Source organism: Bos javanicus, chromosome 22 (genome assembly GCF_032452875.1).
Source record: "Bos javanicus breed banteng chromosome 22, ARS-OSU_banteng_1.0, whole genome shotgun sequence".
NCBI classification, from domain to species: domain Eukaryota; kingdom Metazoa; phylum Chordata; class Mammalia; order Artiodactyla; family Bovidae; genus Bos; species Bos javanicus.
The window spans coordinates 26,678,724-26,700,506 of NC_083889.1; positions in this window are offsets into that span (position 1 = coordinate 26,678,724).

Here is a 21,783-nt window from a genome sequence, read left to right on the forward strand (position 1 = left end):
ACACTAAAAATATGAATATTTATAATAGGGATGTAATGACATACTGTGGGAAATGATAAAAGTGATGTTGAAAAGTGAATATATTTTTTGACAATTTGTCTCTTATCATAAAAGTTGACCTTTGTCATGTCCATTACTATTTTTTCACTTCATTCTTTTAATTATTAAACCAATAGACCATTGCCTATTTTTTATAATAATTTTAAAACCACCACTTCGACATTAATTTTGCTCACTGGCACACTATACTGCTAATTATTTCATTCAATGCATAATATTTTACCACTGTTATAGAAAGACCAAATTGAATTACAGATATGTAATTGCTATCCTGTGTTGATATGTAAATGCTATCCTGTATTGCTCATTTATCATATATTTTATTATTCTACTAATTACAGCACCAGCACTGATCATGTTCAGGGTAAAGGTGAGGGTTACTAAGGCGTTAGTATTAGTTTCTAGGAACTTTCAATTTAAGTGATTCACTCTTTTCCCTAAAGCAATCTCATCATTTCTCCATCAGACTCAAATTATATCTTATGGTTTTATTCAGTGACTAATTAATGCCATTTTCCAGAACAAATCTCTGACAGGGTTGAGAATAAAAGCCTAATTTACAATACAAAAACAATGGACCATGTGGTCATGGTCAGTGACTTTTACTCAAAAGTCAATGCCATCTAATTACAATGCTTGGAAAGTCACACAAGGGATCAATGCCAACTTATTCTGTTCAAGTTCTCCCCATTAACAATCCAAATGTCCAAGAGTAGGACTGTCATCCTCCTAAGAAAGAACTCAGAAGGCAACAAACAACACGAAAGCAATAATGACCATAGGGCTTACCACAGCACTGGGCACAAAGTAATTGTTCAATAAATGCTAGCAAATAACACTAAGAGTACTATACTACCAGATTTAGTAATGTTCTTGGTTAAAGTTCAGAGAATAAACAACATAAAAAATTAAAAGGGCTCCAACATATAAAGTATTTGATATGTAAATTTCTATGAATGTCACAAAAACATCCTTAGCTTATTTCCTGGAAAACAGTATGCGTCTCATTCATTTCCTGAATGAGGGTAGGAATCAGTGCTCTTCAGAACAAAGTGTGTATGTGAGCAAAGGAGGAGGCAAGAAATTACTGCAAGAGTTGTCCTTTCATAGTCCTTTATAATTACCATGCTAGCAACTCTAACTTGGGTAAGCTAAACCCCAATAACTGTCACAGGGATCAAACAAATCTGCACCTTGCCAGTTTTGCAAGTCTGACAGAATCAGGGCAGCTCCTTAAGAGTCAAAACATAATAATCATTAAATTAAAATGTGGAAAAATGCCAAAATAGGACTTACTTTTACTCTGTCTTTCCCTACAGGATATATTAAGCCAAAATTGCTGGCAGGGGAATGTGGTATTTTTTATGATAAGTCCTGAGATTCTTTATTAAATGCCCATAACACAATAAATATCATTCTTAGTTTGAAAAATATTTAAACTCCATAGATTATTATTAGTCTTTCTTGGCGGCATTGTAATTAGAGGAACACATTTTTAAAAATTACATCTCTATAAGATTATTTTCTTGTCATCCCTTCACTAGATTTGCTCTGACTAAAGTTTCATCTTTCTCTCTATATAACTTTTTGTGTGTGGGGAGCACACCTCATGGCATACAGGATCTTAGTTCCCCCATCAGGGATCAAACCCATACCCTCTGCAGTGGAAGCACAGTCTTAACCACTGGACCACCAGGGAAATCTCAATAACCATTTTAACTTTCCATTTTCCAAGCATCCTTAAAAGTGTACTTCTGCAATATCCTGGAGGAAATGCTATTCTAATTGCATTTTTAAATTATTACACATGTGTGTGCTGAGTAGGACTTTCAGTTAATGTCTCTGCCTATTAGGTAATTTTACCTTGAAGTTTGAAATAATTTGTTATTAAACATTGTTTAAATAATCCCAAGACAACAATGTAGCCATTAATATGTCTAGTGATGATTATTTATTCATGCATAATGTCTCTCATGTATGAGTTAATGTTACAATAAACCAGGCACTAACTCAATGTTAAATCCGAGATCTAATTCTGCTGCTGTTGACCACCGTTAAAAGCAATTTTGAAAATTTTAATTCAGCATTATGTGGCTAAAACCAAATTGAGATTATATACAGAATTATATTAACTCTAATGGGAATTATAGGCTTTCGGTCTTGATATATGTTATTAAGCTACAAGTATGAAACTTCACAGGTACCAAAACCTATAATTTTCTACTCTTTAGCCACAGAGCCATCCATTCCCCCTATTTTAAAAAAATATAATGTGGTAGGGGAGGGATGGAATGGGAGATTGGGGTTAGCAGATGTAAGCTATTATATATAGAACTGATAAACAAGGTCCTACTGTGTAGCAAAAGAAACTATATTTGATATCCTGTGATAAGCAACAGTGTAAAAGAATATGAAAAAATAATGTATATATATGTGTATGTATAACTGAATCACTTGGCTGAATAGCAGAAATTAACATAACACTGTAAATCAATTATTTCAATTCAGTTCAGTTGCTCAGTCATGTTCAACTCTTTGCAACCTCATGGACAGCACCCCAGGCATCCCTGTCCATCACCAATTCCAAGTGTACTCAAACTCAGGTCCATTGAGTCAGTGATGCCATCCAACCATCTCATCCTCTGTAATCCCCTTCTCCTCCCACCTTCAATCTTTCCCTGTTGTTCCACGTTCTGTTCTAACTGTTGCTTCTTGACCTGCATACAGATTTCTCAGGAGGCAGATGAAGTGGTCTGGTATTCCCATCTCTTGAAGATTTTACAAAGTTTGTTATGATCCACACAGTCAAAGGCTTTGGCTTTCATGCCTTCTACTCCAGAATACAATTGAATTAATAAGAAATCATAATGATTATAGTATATCCATGCAATACTAATTTATATAAATTTAATTGCTCATTCAAACATCTCATCACTATAATCTATGACACTTTTGAAGTCTTTTTGAAAATCAAATATTATATGTATGTGTGTGTATATATATATATATATTAGATATATAGTAGATACATATATATTTTTTCCCTATTCCTTAGCAGCCCTCAGCTTTTAAAAATAATGTGACATTTGGCCTAGGAAGAAGTAAAGGCAGGGACTGTTTTATTTTGTGATCAGTTTCTTTGTCAGGAATTTCTTTATTCCCTTCTGCTTCCCTCCTCACCACTCCCCTCCATCTCTCTCTCTCCCTCTCTTCCTGCCCCCTTCTCTCTTACTCTGGAAGAGGCACTGAAATTAGAGGGACTGTGCATCTAACTATATGCCACAGCCACCTTAAATTTTTTCAAGAGTTTCTCTCTATGTATCTGTGCGGTAAGACACACCAGCCCAAAACCTTTCTCACTTCTGTACATATAGTATTTTATATATCTTGGAACTTGATTAGCAATTCAATTTTAAGATTTTGAATGTTTTCCATGGAAGCTCTTATTACATACATTCATCTTTTTCCTAAGGAAACTCAACTTCTACAAATTCTTTTTCCTTCTGTTTCAAATTAGCACAGACCAAAGCTTTCTTAACACAGTATCTTAAATCCAGGTCAGTGATTCTAAAACTAAAACTAGCTGAGATAAATCTGACATAAAATATATTTTACTTTGTTTAACAGTTTTGCTAAAATGTCTTTTTCATTGCATTCAACCTTTGTCAAAAATAAAAAATGAGTATATGTGCATGAATTTATTTCTGATATCTCTATTCTTTTCCGTTAATTTCTGCATCTATCCTTTTAACATCACCATGCAATTATTGAGAGAGTTAACTCTCAGGTAGGTTGATAAGAAGTACAGGGTCCCCAAGGGAGAGGAGGAGAAGGAAGGGATCTGGGACTCTCAAGGAGGAGAAAAGGAGAAACTTTTTTTTCCTCTCCACTCCTTCGTCTTAGTCACATACAACTTTTTCTTTCTTTAAGCCAAGAGGAAATGATGATACAACAAAACAACTCATCTTGCTCAAGGGTATGTTTTTCCTTAAACTCTGTACCAATGATTATATAACAACAAATGTATCCTGCTCAGGCCAGAGGACAAGAAGGAGGTTTCTCCTTCTTGAGAACCTTCTGACTAATCCTGTCATCTTACAGTATGTGCTGTGGGAGGTCTGGTAAGATCTTTCTATTGCTAGTTCTAATCCTGTTATCTTACAATGTGTATTGTGGGAATGGATCTGGTAAGACCTTTACAACCTTGAGACATTGTTTTGACTTCTTGTTAATAAGCAGTTGAAGAATACATAGCTCCCTTGCGAAGACTAGTGGTGGGGCGCTCTCCGCCCCCTTCTGATGTCTATGTCAGAAGCGTACCCTGTCCTTTTTCATTGTTATAAAACTTCTGCCACAGTAAGTTCTGAGTGTCTGAAGCCTGGTCTGTGGTTCTGAAGTTAAATCTTCCTTTTCGGAAATCACGAATCCGGTATCGTTCACAGTAATCTATCAGTATGATTACCGCAGTTCTATAAATTATGAAAATTGGCTATTACAACATACATCATGGCTGAATGCCCACAAACTTCCATCACAGTTAAAATAGTTCTATGCATTTCTGAAAAAATAAGCCATGATTGGTTTCACGTAACTTTTGAAATCATTTTGGCTATACTAGTCTTTTTGTTTTTCCATAGAATTGACTTGAAAATATCTATCAACGGCAAAAAAAAAAAAAAAGTCTGTTAGGATTTCGATTGAGGTTGTATTGAATCTATAGATCAAATTAGGCTGAACTGACATCTTAATGATACTGAGTCCTCCAATTCATAAACATGGTCGAACCCTGCATTTATCTAACTCTTTAAAAAATATTTAATAAATGTTTGTGGCTTTAATACAGACTACATATTCTATTAGATGTATATTTATTTTGTTTTCTGGTGCTTTAAGAAATATATTGACTCTCAAATTTCCTATTTTTGTAGCTCATTGCTATTACACAGAAGCATACATTTTTGTTACCCAAAAGATCATAAAACTCACTCACTGTGAGATTTTTTTTTAAAGATCTTTGTTATGTTTGACATAGATAATCATGTCAACTGCAAATAGAAATGATTTTATTTATCCTTTCTCAAACTGTATGCCTGTTTTTTCTTTATTTTATAATGGCTAAAACTTTATTTTAAGTGATTTTGAATAGAAATGATGAAACAAGATATTGTTGAGTTTTGTCTGATCTTAAAGGGAAAAGAATTCAGTCTTTCATCACTGAGTATGTGATTACCTTAGGTTTTCTGGTGCAAGAAGTTTCAACTGAATATTTGATGGAGTTATCTTCTATTCATAGTGAGCTGAAATTTTTCATTTTGTTGAATTTATTATAAAAAATTACATGGATTGATTTTCTAATGTTAACCCAGGTTTATAGACCCTAGATAAATTTCCCTGGGGCAAGATGTAGTATGATTTTAATATACTGATAGATTCTATTTTCAAATATTTGGTAGACAATTTCTGTAGCTACATTCATGTGAGATATTTATATGTAGGTTTTCTTTTCTAGCAATATATTAGTCATATAACTGGTAGTGATTTTGGTATTACCTAAATGCTAGTGTCATGAGATAAAATAGGGAAATTTTTCTTTTCTCTTCCATTTTTGAAATAAATAGTGTAGAGCTGATATTATATATTCCTGAACTATTTGGTAGAATTCAGCATTAAAAACATCTGGGCCCATTTTCCTTTTTTTCAAATTTATAACTAAGAATCCAATTTCATTTATAGGTATCATTTAAGTTCAGTCGCTCAGTCGTGTCCAACTCTTTGCAACCCCATGGACTGTAGCACGCCAGGCCTCTCTGTCCATCACCAACTCCCGAAGTTTACTCAAATTCATGTTCATTGAGTCGGTGATGCCATTCAACCATCTGGTCCTCTGTCCCCTACTTCCCCTCCAGGCTTCAATCTTTCCCAGCATCAGGGTCTTTTCCAATGAATCAGTTCTTCGAATCAGGTGGCCAAAGTATTGGAGTTTCAGCTTCAGCATCAGTCCTTCCAATGAATATTCGGGACTGATTTCCTTCAAGATGGACTGGTTGCTTCTCCTTGAAGTCCAAGGGACTCTCAAGAGTCTTCTCCAACACAATTCAAAAGCGTCAATTCCTTGCTGCTCAGCTTTCTTTATAGTCCAACTCTCACATCCATATGGAGAAGTCAATGGCAACCCACTGCAGTACTCTTGCCTAGAAAATCCCATGGAGGAGCCTGGTAGGCTGCAGTCCATGGGGTCGCTAGGAGTCAGAACGACTGAGTGACTTCACTTTCACTTTTCACTTTCATGCATTGGAGAAGGAAATGGCAATCCACTCCAGTATTCTTGCCTGGAGAATTCCAGGGAGAGGGGAGCCTGGTGGGCTGCCATCTATGGGGTCACACAGAGTCGGACATGACTGAAGTGACTTAGCAGCAGAAGCATCACATAAATAGATGACTACTGGAAAACCTATGGCTTTGACTAGATGGACCTTTATTGGCAAAGTAATGTCTCTGCTTTTTAACACGCTAAGTTGGTCAGAACTTTTCTTCGAAGGAGCAAATATCTTTTAATTTCATGGCTGAAGCCAACATCTGCAGTGATTTTGAAGCCCCCAAAATAAAGTCAGCCATTGTTTCCACTGTTTCCCCATCTACTTGCAATGAAGTGAGCAGACCAGATACCATGATCTTAGTTTTCTGAACGTTGAGTTTTAAGCCACTTTTTCACTCTCCTCTTTCACTTTCATCCAGAGGCTCTTTAGTTCTTCACTTTCTGCCATAAGGATGGTGTCATCTGCATATCTGAGGTTACTGATATTTCTCCTGGCAATCTTGATTCCAGCTTGTGCTTCATCCAGTCCAGAGTTTCTCATGATGTACTCTGCATATAAGTTAAATAAGCAGGGTGACAATATACAGCCTCGATGTACTCCTTTCCCAATTTGGAACCAGTCTGTTGTTACATATGCTGTTCTAACTGTTGCTTGTTGATATGCATACAGATTTCTCAGGAGATAGGTCAGGTGGTCTGGTATTCCCAACACTTTAAGAATCTTCAACAGTTTATTGTGATCCACACAGTCAAAGGTTTTGGCATAGTCAGTAAAGCAGAAGTAGCTGTTTTTCTGGAACTCTCTTGCTTTTCCAATGATCCAACAGATGTTGGCAATTTGATATTTGGTTCCTCTGCCTTTTCTAAATCCAGCTTGAACATCTGGAAGTTCATGGTTCATGTACTGTTGAAGCCTGATTGGAGAATTTTGAGCATTACTTTGCTAGCATGTGAGATGAGTACAATCATGCGGTAGTTTGAACATTCTTAGGCGTTACCTTTCTTTGGGATTGGAATGAAAACTGACCTTTTCCAGTCCTGTAGCCACTGCTGAGTTTTCCAAATTTGCTGGCATATTGAGCGCAGTGTTTTCACAGCATCATCTTTTAGGATTTGAAATAGATCAATTGGAATTCCATCACCTCCAGTAAGTTTGTTCATAGTGTTTCTTCCTAAGGCCCACTCATTCCAGAATGTCTGTCTCTAGGTGAGTGATCACACCATCTTGGTTATCTGGATCATGAAGATCTTTTTTCTATTTGTTTTCTATATTGTGTCTTCTGTTTGTTCTTGCCTCCTCTTCTTAATATCTTCTGCTTCTGTTAGGTCCATACCATTTCTGTCCTTTATTGTGTCCATCTTTGCATGAAAAGTTCTCTTGGTATCTTTAATTTTCTTGAAGAGATCTCTAGTCTTTCCCATTCTATTTTTTTCCTCTATTGCTTAGCACTGATCACTGAGGAAGGCTTTCTTATCTCTCTTTGCTATTCTTCAGAACTCTGCATTCAAATGGGTATATCTTTCCTTTTCTCCTTTGCCTTTCACTTCTCTTCTTTTCTCAGCTATTTGTAAGCCTTCCTCAGACAACTCTTTTGCTTTCTCGCATTTCTTTTTCTTGGGGATGGTCTTGATCCCTGGCTCTTGTACAATGTCATGGACCTCCATCCATATATTCAGGCACTCTGTCTATCAGATCTAATCCCTTGAATCTATTTCTCACTTCCACTGTATAATCATAAAGTATTTAAGTCATACCTGAATGGTCTAGTGGTTTTCCCTACTTTCTTCAATTTTAAGTTTGAATTTCACAAAAAGGAGTTCATGATCTGAGCCATAGTAAGCTCCTGGTCTTTTTTTTTTTTGCTGCCTGTATGGAGCTTCTCCATCTTTGGCTGCAAAGAGTACAATCAATCTGATTTCAGTGTTGACCTTCTGGTGATGTCGATGTGTAGAATCTTTTGTGTTGTTGGAAGAGAGTATTTGCTATAACCAGTGTGTTCTCTTGGCAAAACTCTAATAACCTTGCCTTCCTTCATTCTGTACTCCAAGGCCAAATTTTCCTATTACTTTAGGTATTTCTTGACTTCCTACTTTTGCACTCCAGTCCCCTATAATGAAAAGGACATCTAGTCCTAGAAGGTCTTATAGGTCTTCATACCGTTCAACTTCAGCTTCTTCAGTATTACTTGTTGGGGCATAGGCTTGGATTACTGTGATACTGAATGGTTTATCTTGGAAATGAACAGAGATCATTCTGTCATTTTTGAGATTGCATCCAAGTACTGCATTTCGGACTCTTTTGTTGACTATGATGGCTACTCCATTTCTTTTAAGGGAATCTAGCCCACAATAGTAGATATAATGGTCATCTAAGTTAAATTCACCCATTCTTGTCCATTTTAGTTCACTGATTCCTAAAATGTCAATGTTCACTCTTGCCATCTCCTGTTTCACCACTTCCAATTTGCCTTGATTCATGGATCTAACATTCCAGGTTCCTATGCAATATTGCTCTTTACATCATCGGACTTTACTTCCATTACCAGTCCCATCCACAACTTGGTGTTGTTTTGCTTTGGCTCCAATTCTTCATTCTTTCTCGAGTTATTTCTCCACTGTTCTCCAGTAGCATATTGAGCACCTACCAGCCTAGGGAGTTCATCTTTCAGTGTCCTTTCTTTTTGCCTTTTCATATTGTTCATGGGGTTCTCCAGGCAAGGGTACTGAAGTGGTTTGCCATTCCCTTCTCCAGTGGAGCATGTTTTATCAGAACTCTCCACCATGACACATCCATCTTGGGTAGCCTTACATGGCATGGCTTATAGTTTCATTGAGTTAGACAAGGCTGTGGTCCATTTGATCACATGGTATAAGACCATTTATAGGTATAAGACCATTCATATAGCCTTTTCTCCTAGATTGTGTTTTAAAAGTGTTTTTTTTTTTTTTCCAAAGAATGTGTTCATTTCACCCATATTTTCACACTTAAGGACATGGAGTTGTTCAGTATTCTTTTATTATCCTTTTGATTTTTGTGAGGTTATGGTGATGCATCAGTTGTCTTTCATGGCATCAGTAATTTGTGTTACCCTGTTTCATCTTGATCATTCTGACTAGATGTCCATCAATTATATTCACACTCATGAAGAACTCGTTTTGGTTTCATTAAATTTCTTGATCATTTTCCTATCTTCTGATGGCTTTGAGTTTAGTATTCTTTCCTTTTCTAATTTCTTACAAGTGAAACATAGATAAGTGGTTTGAGATTTTTTATTATTTTCTAAGTTAAGCTTTCAATGATACAAATATCCCTCTAGGCACTGCTTTAGTTATATCCCACACATTTTGATTTATTGTTTTTAAATTTCTGTTTCATCTCAAAATATTTTAAAATTTCTCTTTAGACTTTTTCAGTTGGTAAAGAATTCTCCTGCAATGCAGGAGATCCTGGTTCTGTTCCTGTGTCGGGAAGATCCCTTGGAGAAGGGATAGGCTACCCACTCCAGTGTTCTTGGGCTTCCCTTGTGGCTCAGTTGGTAAAGAATCTGCCTGCAATGCAGGAGACCTGGGTTCGATACCCCTGGAGAAGGGCAAAGCTACCCACTTCAGTATTCTGGCCCGGAGAATTCTAGGGACTGTATAGTCCATGGGGTTGCAAAAAGTCAGACACAACTGAGCAACTTTCACTTAGACCTTCTCTTTGAAGTGTGTTAAATTTCCACACAGCTGTGAATTTTTCTGATATCTTTTTATTACTGATTTTTAACTGAGTTCCAATTAGAATGGTCTAAGAACATTTTTGTTATGGTTTCTATTCTTTAAAGTTGGCTGTGATTTATTTATTTATTTTTTTGGGGTCCAGATTATGGCCTATGTTGGTGAATTTTTCTATTTAATTATCTATTTAAGAGAACAATATATTCTGTTTCATCTCCCAGGTCTATCTCATAATGAAGTCTGAAGGCTCTTCCCAATCTTTTTGTGTGTGAGCCTGGAGAGGATTATGAAGAAAAATCTTAAAAGCAAAGAAGATACAAATTCAACCAATATCTATAGCCCACAAGTGTCTCCCACTGTCCTTTCACAAGAATTTCCCATACTTTGCCTTCGTTAATTTCTCATCTTCTCTTGCTGAAATCTTCTAACCAGTTTGGTTGTGTCTGCTTGGATGAACAAGTGCTCAATTTCCTTTCTGTCCTCACTTCTCTCTCCTTAGACTTTCACTTAGGTATTCGGCCAGTTGGTTCAAAAAAATCATAAATTCAATCTGCTTTGTTTTTAATTTTAAGAGTGAGAATGATGCTCCTTCCAATTCCCTACATATTATGACAGAAATTTATTTACTGTTACTGTCTAAAATGGGCACTATTCATTTTACTTTAAAAGGAAGTTTACTGCCCATCATATAAGATAATTAGCTACTGAATATCTTCTATAAAATAAAATCTATATTATTTCTAATGATTATGAACCCTTGAAACATAACCAACTTGTGTATACTGAAAACTTTATATTTGTTTATAGTTCCTATAAAATAAGACACAATTATAATCATAAGAGAAGCAATAAGAATACACTAAAAAAACTGCATACCTCATTTATAATTAAAGCCAATCTATGGTTTGTTATACTTCACTTAAATGCATCACCAAAATTCCATAAACCCCATGACAGAAATTATAAAATTAATGAAAACATCCTGAAATGAAACGTAGTTGTATAATCATGAAAAAATAAAACTATGGATGCTGCATATAAATAGAAAACAGAACAAAGAATTGTCTGCTTTCATTTATCATTTTTCACCTAGGGGTAGAAAGCCTCATTGAGAATCTCACATCACAGTTTAATAACAGTAACCCTTGATATTGGGCTTCATAGTTCATAAATTTAACTATAAAGGCATTATAATCTGGAGATAAGAGAATAGATTTTGGAATCAGACAGATTTGGTCCTAATCTTAAATTCAACCCCATCAGTTAACTATAGGTTATTTCAGGAATAATGAAATATACTTCTCAATAAAAGACTTATGTTAAAATATTTCAAGATTATTTCCAAATAGCATGGAAATTAATGGCCTAATGAGTTTTACCTGTCAATGGATACCCAGAGAGCCATCTACTCTGATCATGTACTTGTAGTTAGTTTGGTGAAATTTTGAAGTCATTTAGCATATTTCTTGGCATGACATCCTTGTTTAGTGAACAGAATGCACTGACTTTTTTTTAGTTAACAACAATTGGGATCTAATTCCAGTCATGTCTTTATTCGGAGAGCAAACTTTTGTAAATCACTAAATTGATATGATCTACAATATTCACCTAAAAATGAGAATTAAAAATATCTTTCTCTTAGGACGGTAATAAACAATGCATGCAAAATGCCTACATCTCTGTTACTTCTATCATCATCATCACCATTACCATCACCATCTTCACTTTTAATATCACGGAGCTTGAGAAAACCGAGTTCAAGAGTCAGTGTCAAATCTAGCTGCAAAGTCTTGTCACAGCCAAGGTAAGAAGCCTTAACCACTTTGCAACATATTTCTGTGTTTATACTTAACACTTGTGCTTTCCAGGTGGCGTTACTGGTGAAGAACCCACTTGCCAATGCAGCACATAAGAGATGCAGGTTCAATCCCTGATCCCCTGGAGGAGGGCTTGCAACCCACTCCAGTATTCCTGCCTGGAGAATCCCATAGACAGAGGAGCCTGGTGGGCTACAGTCCATAGGGTTGCAAAGAGTTGGACATGACTGAAGTGACTCAGCACCCACCACCACCATACCTAACAATTAAGATAATGCATGAAATAAAAGCTTTACAATTGTGATAAAAACAATAGTGCCCTGAGGTTTCAAAAAAAAAGCACTTTTAAACTCAATTTAATTTCAATTCAACTTTTTAAAATAATTAGGTGACCAGAAATAAGTTAGATTTCTGGTATATGAATGTTGCTATTATCAAATATCAAATTAAACAATGACATAGCAGACTGGATGTCATATGATATTCCATATTTAGAGATGTTCTTAGATCTTTATACTATTTTAAACCTTTGTTGTTTTTAATGATTCATTATCTAATGCTATCTTATTGATTTGCTTTATAGTGACCCTGTGAAAAGCTTATGAACTTCTCTAAATTTTGTTGTTCAGTCACTAAGTTGTGTCCAAATCTTTGTGACCCCCATGGACTGCAGCACACCAGGCTTCCCGATCCTTTGCTGTCTCTCGGAGTTTTCTCAAACTCATATCCATTGAGTTGGTGATGCTGTCTAACCATATCTATGAGAAGTTATAGTTTAAGAAAACATACTCTTATTAGTGTAAGCCAAACCCTCAGTTCTGATTCTAATTCTAGTAACTACTTTAGCCAAGACACTGTTCATCCACATATTTTATTACATGACTTGGATCATAAGATTTCTTCCCATGCTATTTATTTAATAACCTTAGAGCAATAACAAAGTTAGGTGTTTTCAGGTCAACACACTTTTTGCAAAGATACATAAAAATAAATATTTCATGGGATACTTATGCAAATTATTATATTAAAAAGGATCTCATTTGACCCTTGGTTGAACTACAAGTAGGAAACCAAGAAAACATCCCAAAGAAAGAAGAACAAAGGGTCAGGTGAAACTCAGAATGATAAACCATAATATTGAATGATTATAAATAATTTTTCCAATAAAAGTATCCCTCATCTGCCATTTTGATAGTTTTATGTGTCATTCCTCCTAACATTTCCTAACTAGCTAATTACAATCACTGATTGCTTCATCCAGAAAACTGACAATGTATTCATCCCTCCACCCTCCATTCATCAATCCATCCTTTCATCTTTACTGATTATCTACTTAATAATCAGTAGTTATCTACTTAATAATTATCTACTTAATAATCATAAGCCCCCATGTTAATGCTGAGGGTGACTCCAACATGCCTAGCATAGAACTGATTGCTTGCCAGCCAGTTTAGCAAAAGGATATACCTTACTGTTTAAGTGTAAAGACTTTGAATCACAAAAATGCATATTCAAATCCCATCTCTGCTATTAGCTATGGGTTATATGCACTTTGCTTAATCTCCCCTTGCCAAAATTTACTTATTTGTAAAAGAGAGGTTATAATATCTATATTTGATGGTAGTAGGATGTTTAAATGAGATTATCATACAACCTACTTGTTGACCTCAGTAATGGTAACTATCATTATTATTCAACAGATTGGGGAAAAAAAAGACACAAATAAGAACTAAGACTCATCAAATATTACTGATGGAAAGGAGCGTTCAGAAACATCAGCAGAGTACAACAACTTAAAAGGAAAGCAAAGAAAGATATTTACATTTTATGTAAAGGTAGTGTCAAATGCTGGGGAAAAACTGAGGAAAATCAGTATTTTGATCCATTGGTTCTTCCTGGAAATTTGTAAGAGAGTATGACTGTGGCTCAGATCATGAACTCCTTATTGCCAAATTCAGACTTAAATGGAAGAAAGTAGGGAAAACCACTAGGACATTCAGGTATGACCTAAATCAAATCCCTTATGATTATATGATTATATTCAGCTTCCCATATAGCTCAGTTGGTAAAGAATCCACCTGCAATGTAGGAGACCCCAGTTTGATTCCTGGGTCAGGGAGATCCACTGGAGAAGGGATAGGCTACCCACTCCAGGATTCTTGGCTTCCCCTGTGACTCAGCTGCTAAAGAATCTGCCTGCAATGAGGGAGACCTGGGTTCAATTCCTGGGTTGGGAAGATCCCCTGGAAAAGGTAAAGGCTACCCACTCCAGTATTCTTGCCTGGAGGATTCCATGGACTATAGTGCCCAGGGTAGCAGCAAGGAGTCAACATGACTGAGCGACTTTCACTTTATACAGTGGAAGTGACAAATAGACTCAAGAGATTAGATCTGATAGAGTGCCAGAGGAACAATGGACGGAGGTTCGTGACATTAACAGGAGGCAGTGATCAAGACCATTCCCAAGGAAAAGAAACACAACAAGGCAAAATGGTTGTCTGGGGAGGCCTTACAAATAGCTGAGAAAAGAAGAGAAGCAAAAGGCAAAGGAGAAAAGGAAAGATATACGCATTTGAATGCAAAGTTACAAAGAATAGCACGGAGAGATAAGAAAGCCTTCCTCAGTGCAAAGAAATAGAGGAAAACAATAGAATGGGAAAGACTAGAGATCTCTTCAAGAAAAGTAGAGATACCAAGGGATCATTTCATACCAAGGACCCAGTTCAAGATGGGCACAGTAAAGGCCAGAAATGGTATGGACCTAACAGAAGCAGAAGATATTAAGAAGAGGTGGAAAGAATACACAGAAGAATTATCCAAAAAAGATCTTCATGACCAGATAACCATGATGGTGTGATCACTCACCTAGAGACAGACATCCTGGAAAGGGAAGTCAAGTGAGCCTTAGGAAGTATCACAATGAACAAAGTTACTGGAAGTGATGGAATTCCAGTTGAGCTATTTCAAATCCTGAAAGATGATGCTGTGAAAGTGCTACATTCAATATGCCAGCAAATTTGGAAAACTCAGCAGTGGCCACAGGACTGGAAAAGGTCAGTTTTCATTCCAATCCCAAAGAAAGGCAATGCCTAAGAATGTTCAAACTACCGCACAATTGCATTCATCTCACATGCTAGCAAAGTAATGCTCAAAAGTCTCCAAGTCAGGCTTCAACAGTACATGAACCAAGAACTTCCAGATGTTCAAGCTGGATTTAGAAAAGGCAGAGGAACCAGAGATTGATTGCCAACATCCACTGGAGCATCAAAAAAGCAAGAGAAATCAGAAAAACATCTACTTCTTCTTTATTGACGATGCCAAAACCTTTGACTGTGTGGATCACAATGAACTGCAGAAAATTCTTCAACAGATGGGAATACCAGACAACCTTACCTGCCTCCTGAGAAATCTTTATGCAGATCAAGCAACAGAACTGGACATGGAACAACAGACTGGTTCCAAATTGGGAAAGGTGTATGTCAAGGCTGTATATTATCACCATACTTATTTAACTTATATACAGAATATATTATGCAAAATGCCAGGTTGCATGAAGCACAAGCTGGAACCAAGATTGCCAGGAAAAATATCAATAACCTCAGATACAGAGATGGCACCACACTTATGGCAGAAAGTGAAGAACTAAAGAGCCTCTTGATGAGAGTGAAAAAGCTGGCTTAAAACTCAGCATTCAAAAAACTAAGATTATGGTGTCCGGTCCCATCACTTCATACAAATAGATGGGAAAACAATGGAAACATTTAGAGATTTTATTTTCTTGGGCTCCAAAATCACTGCAGATGGTGGCTGCAGCCATGAAATTAAAGGATGCTTGCTCCTTGGAAGAAAAGCTATGACCGACCTAGACAGCATATTAAAAAGCAGAGACATTACTTTACCAACAAAGGTCTGTATAGTCAAAATTATGGTTTTTCCAATAGTCATGTATGAATGTGAGAGTTGGACTATAAAGAAAGCTGAGCACTGAAGAATGGGTGTTTTTGAACTGTGGTGTTGGAGAAGATTCTTGAGAGTCCCTTAGACTGCAAGGAGATCAAACCAGTCAATCCTAAAGGAAATCCACCCTGAATATTCATTGGAAGGATTGATGCTGAGGCTGAAACTCCAATAATTTGGCCACCTGATGCGAAGAGCTGACTCATTAGAAAAGACCCTGATACTGGAAAAGATTGAAGGCGGGAGGAGAAGGGGATGACAGCAGATTAGATGGTTGGATGGCATCACCGTCAATGGACAAGAGTTTGAGCAAGCTCCGGGAGTTGGTTATGGACAGGGAGGCCAGGCATGCTGCAGTCCATGGGGTCGCAAATAGTCAGACACGACGGAGCTGAATTGAACGACTGGGTTTACCTCTTTTTATTTAATGGCACTCATACCTGGAAGCAAGGGCACTGCATAAATAAGCAAAGAAAGGTATATATGTATAGACACAGATATGTTTGTCTATGTACACAGATATGTATACATGCACGTACATACTCACTATTGCAGCATGCTGCTGCTGCTGCTGCTAAGTCGCTTCAGTCGTGTCCAACTCTGTGCGACTCCATAGACGGCAGCCCACCAGGCTCCTCCATCCATGGGATTTTCCAGGCAAGAGTACTGGAGTGGGGTGCCATTGCTTTCTCCCTATTGCAGCATACCCCCCCAAAAAATTTTGTTTTAAAAGCTTATGATATAGTTGAAATATACTTTAGAAATAATTGAATATAGACAAGCTTCAAGTGAGGAACTGTTGTAAAACATTTGCTGGTGTTCTTATTTCTGACAAAAATAAAATGTACAATTTCTTTTTTGTTTTTACTTTCTTGGTATTGAATTATGTTACTTATTTCTCTAGATTCCTCATTTTGTATATGAGAGAACAAGAAAATGAAATAAGAACAGAAATATAAAGGAAGTAGAGCAATTAGCTGTGATGCCACCTTAGAGGGCAAGCATAAGTGGCCTAATTAGTGAAAGCTACATGCTACAGTGCATAAGCTTCAGTGAAGATATAGCCTTAGAGTTTATTATATAATTTACTTAAGCCCTTATTTAGGAGTGGAAAATACAACAATAAAGAAGCCATTTGCTTCAGGTGGTCTCTACTTATAATGGAGAGAATGTAGAATTTACAGTCAGGGAAATATGGAGATTCAAATTATAGCTGACCTGAATTCTCATGGATAAATCACTTCATTACTTTCAATCTGTGAGAGGCAATACTGCGTGTCTGATAAAAGCATAGGTTTACTGGATTCGTACCTGACTCTACTGTTTATTAGGTGAGTAGCCCTGGATATGTAATTTAATCTTTCTTAGTGACAGTTTCCTAATGAAATGTGAATAACAGTACCAGATTCATCAGCACGATGCTAGAAGGTGTAACAAATAAACCTCAATATCTCAACATCTTAATGCAACAGAAGTTTATTTTGCTCTTATGTTACAATCTAGGCAGGTACTCCTAGAGGGCAGGCAGCTTTCCTACATTGTGGCAGTACATGTATCTAGGCTCTTTAGATCCTGTGGTTCCACCAACACCAAGGGTCTTTGCAGTCAATCAGTGGGAGGGGAAAAAAATCCCGAAGAAGGCACACTCAATTCTTAAAGGCTTTGGTGCAGAGTGGCATATACCATTTCCACTCTGGTTCTGTTTATAACCCAGTGCCATGTGGTCACACCTAGGAGCAAGGAAACCTGAGAAAGATGGTCCTTGCCTGGGAACTCACTTTGTAGCCATGACCCTACGATGGACTCAAGCCACCTCCCAGTCTGTATCTTTTATGGCTGATGAGAGGTTCAGAGATGACATATGCAAAGCACCAGCCAAACATATGCTATACAGTGAGCAATCAGTAAATGGTAACTGCAAATTACTAGGAGAAGGCAATGGCAACCCACTCCAGTACTCTTGCCTGGAAAATCCCATGTACGGAGAAGCCTGGTAGGCTGCAGTCCATGGGGTTGCTAAGAGTCGGGCACGACTGAGCGACTTCACTTTCCCTTTTCACTTTCATGCATTGGAGAAGGAAATGACAACCCACTCCAGTGTTCTTGCCTGGAGAATCCCAGGGACGGGGAGCCTGGTGGGCTGCCGTCTATGGGGTCGCACAGAGTCGGACACGACTGAAGCGACTTAGCAGCAGCAGCAGCAGCAGCTAATTACTAACTCCTCCAAGGTTGCCTGAGATTTTCCTGGCTGTAGCACTGAGGACCCTGTGTTCCAGGAACCCTTAGCTCCAGACAACCTGGGATAGTTTGCCTAGAACTGTCCTGGTTTTAAAATTTAAAATTCCACATCACAAAAACCCCCTCAGTTATATGCAAAGCAGGACAGTTGGTTACCCTACTACTGTTATTATTATGATTGCCTTGAATAAAAGAAAATACTTTTTATTTGTGCGCTGAGTATGTGTGTGTGTATATACTGATAATTGCTTTGTTGATATGAATACAATGTAATAAATAAAAGATGCATGCATGTAAGTTGCTTCAGTCACATCCAACTCTTTGAGACCCTTTGGACTGTAGCCCACCAGACTCCTCTGTCCATGGGATTCTCCAGGCAAAAATACTCAAGTGGGTTGTCATGCCCTCCTGCAGCGGATCTTCCTGACTCAGGGATGGAACTCGTGTTTCTTACATCTCTTGCATTGGCAGGCAGGTTGCTTACCACTACTGCCAACTGGAAAGCCCAAATAAAAGGCATTGTAACATAAATTCCTATTTTGAAAATGATTTGCTGGGAATGATGCAAAGATACATTTGAAATGTTTGCAAGAGTGAGAGCTGTCTTCAAACGAACAGGTATAAGCATGTTTAAATGTTAAGACGTACTTTGAGTGGTTTCAGAAGCTGGAAGACATGAAAGGTAAATGATAGCTTAATATAAATAATTTTTAAAAAGAACTGTTCAATTAGGAAACAGACTAATGTAGCGTCTCCCAAGGCAGATTTGAAAAGCTAAACACACATTGTTGCTACATCCCAAAAGGATTACATTATCACTTAATACACTTTAAATGTAATATCATCCTCACCCTTCTGCATATAGGAGTCAGCCTTTTAAAACTGATCTTTGTTCTTAGGCCAGTAGATAATGAGTACACATTTTAGCAATAAATGTAGAAAAGGAACGCATTTTTCCCCTTACTTCTCCAATCTTTATAAATCTATCATTAAGCTTAATTTTCTGTAATCACCTATTTTTTCTGTTTCTAATGTCAAAGTTACTCTCTGGGAGCAGAGCTAATTCAGAATTCACTGTGGTTTAAGCCAGTCAATGGAGGCTGTTGTTCAGTTGCTCAGGCGTGTCTGACTCTGGACCTGCAGAATGCCAGGCTTCCTTGTCCTTCACCATCTCCTGGAGTTTGTTCAAATTCTTGTCCATTGAGTCGGTGATGTCATCCAACCATCTGGTCCTCTGTAGTCCCCTTTTTCTCCTGCCTTCAACCTTTCCTAGCATCAGGGTCTTTTCTAATGAGTCAGCTCTATGTATCAGGTAGCCAAAGTATTGGAGCTTCAGCGTCAGTCCTTCCAATGAATATTCAAGGTGGATTTCCTTTAGGATGGACTGGTTAGATCTCCTTGCTATCCAAAGGACTCTCAAGAGTCTTCTCCAACACCACAGTTCAAAAGCCTCAATTCTTCAGAGCAATCAATGAAGGTGCTTTTCCCATTTTTCTCTATATCTATCTCTATGAGTTAGAGGAACGACAGAATTGTATGCTTGAGCTAAAAAAAGAATACTGGCCAGAGCCCTTGTAGATGGCGATCTTCAAGTTCTACAGATTTGTAGTACCAGCCACCCCAAAAGAAGTTGGTTGCAGGATCCCCTTACCAACATCATCTTTGAGTTTCCCTTCCTGACAACATTTTTCCTGGATGCCACCATACCCTATGATGACAAGTAAAGAGGAGGTTCTCTGTGAGATCCCCAAACTCACTGAAGCTGGAACCTTGTTTTTCTTTGATAGGACTGGCATATTTGATTAACAAATACTATCTTTCCTTTTAAGTGACCAGTGATTAATTTGTTTTTTGTTTTCCTTTTGGCAAATCCAAAGAGGAAGAGAAGACCACAAGATCTGGAAAGGAGGAAATGAGTCAAATGCAAAGACTCTTGTGTAGTCATTAAGTTGTGTCCAACTCATTGTGACCCCATGGACTGTAGCCCACCAGGCTCCTCTATCCATGGGATTTGCCAGGCAAGAATATACCAGGGTGGGTTGTCATTTCCTTCTCAGGGGTTCCTCCTGATCCAGGGATCAAACTCACATGTCCTGCATTGCATGTGTATTCTTTACCACTTAACCACATGGACCCTGTGTAATTGCGATGTAGGGGCTGGTGCTTTTTGAAACAAGGCCTCCTTTTAGGGACCAGCAAGAAACATATAAGCCTTGTGAAGTGGCAAATTTCTATCATTTATATATGGGGCATCTACTATTTAACAGGGCTTCTCTGGTAGCTCAGGCAGTAAAGAATCTGCCTGCAATGCAGGAGACCTGGGTTTGATCCCTGGGTTGGGAAGATTTCCTGGAGGAGGGTATGACAACCTACTCCAGTATTCTTGCCTGGAGAATCCCCATGGACAGAGGAGCCTGGCGGGCTGCAGTCCATAGTGTCTTAAAGAGTCAGATATGACTGAGCGACTAAGCACAGCACACCACAGCACTATTTGATAAGGCAACGTGCTTTGGCTTACTCATACAGAAATCAAGTCCAGTAAGGCCTTCCGTGGGGCAAGATACTCTCCCAAGTCTAAGGTCTTAAGATTTTCTATACAAATGTGAGTTCTTTTCTCTTGCTATTGGTATCCCAATGAAGTAAATATTATCCTGACATATTTAATGGCATTCCCACAGTTCCCCAGGAGAAAGTAAGCAATGCACTTTTTGATGGACAAAGGAATGCTGGCTGGATGAATGATATGACTTCTAGAGAAGAAAGATAAAGAAATAGCAACCAAGACTTCCCTGGTCGTTCAGTGGTTAAGAATCTGCCTCCCAATACAGGGAATATGAGTTCGATCCCTGGTTGGGGAAGATCCCATATGCTACAGGACATCTAAGCCCATGTGCCACAGCTTCTGAGAACTCTGTGCTGTGTGCTGCAGCTATTGAAGTTCATGCACCCAAGAGCCCATGCCCGTGCCACCACAAGAGCAGCAACAAAGACCCCGTACAGCAACAAATAAATTAAAAAAAAAATGAATTAGCAACCAAATAGACAAAATTTTGGTAATCATACAAATCACTTTCAATAATTGAGTGAGTCATTGAATTCTACTTGGTTTACAAATCTTAATTCAATTTAGGACACCAGAATTTACACTTCCTAATTATCACTTCAACCTTTATACTGCCCCGTATGACCTTTCAGAGCACAAAGATGGCACTATATTATTCCTTTGGACTTTTCAATTTGGTCTTCAGTGAAAATTGGAAGAAAAAGGACTATTTTTAGAAGGACAGAATGACCTCTTGCCAATAAACGAAATCCCATTTTATTGGGAAAGTAGGGTAGGCCCAGGAAATGATGTGAAGCTCTTGTCATAGCAACTTAAACTCCCTGGGTCTCAGAATTTTAAATGATAAACTGGAGTGACAGTGAGCCCCAGATTCTTCACATCCATTTATATTAGAGTCTTTTATTTGTATGTTTCCCCCCACCAGACTCTGAACTTCAGAGGCATGTCTTATTCATCTATTCATAATCATAATGCTAAAATTAAAAAGAGAATATTTTGGTATCAAATGCAAAGTCTGGAGAAGCAATAGCTTCAGGCACCACTGCATCCAGAAGCTCAAACAATGTTCCAACCTTCTATCTTTCTCTTGACTCAATTTTTGGCTTTACTTTTTG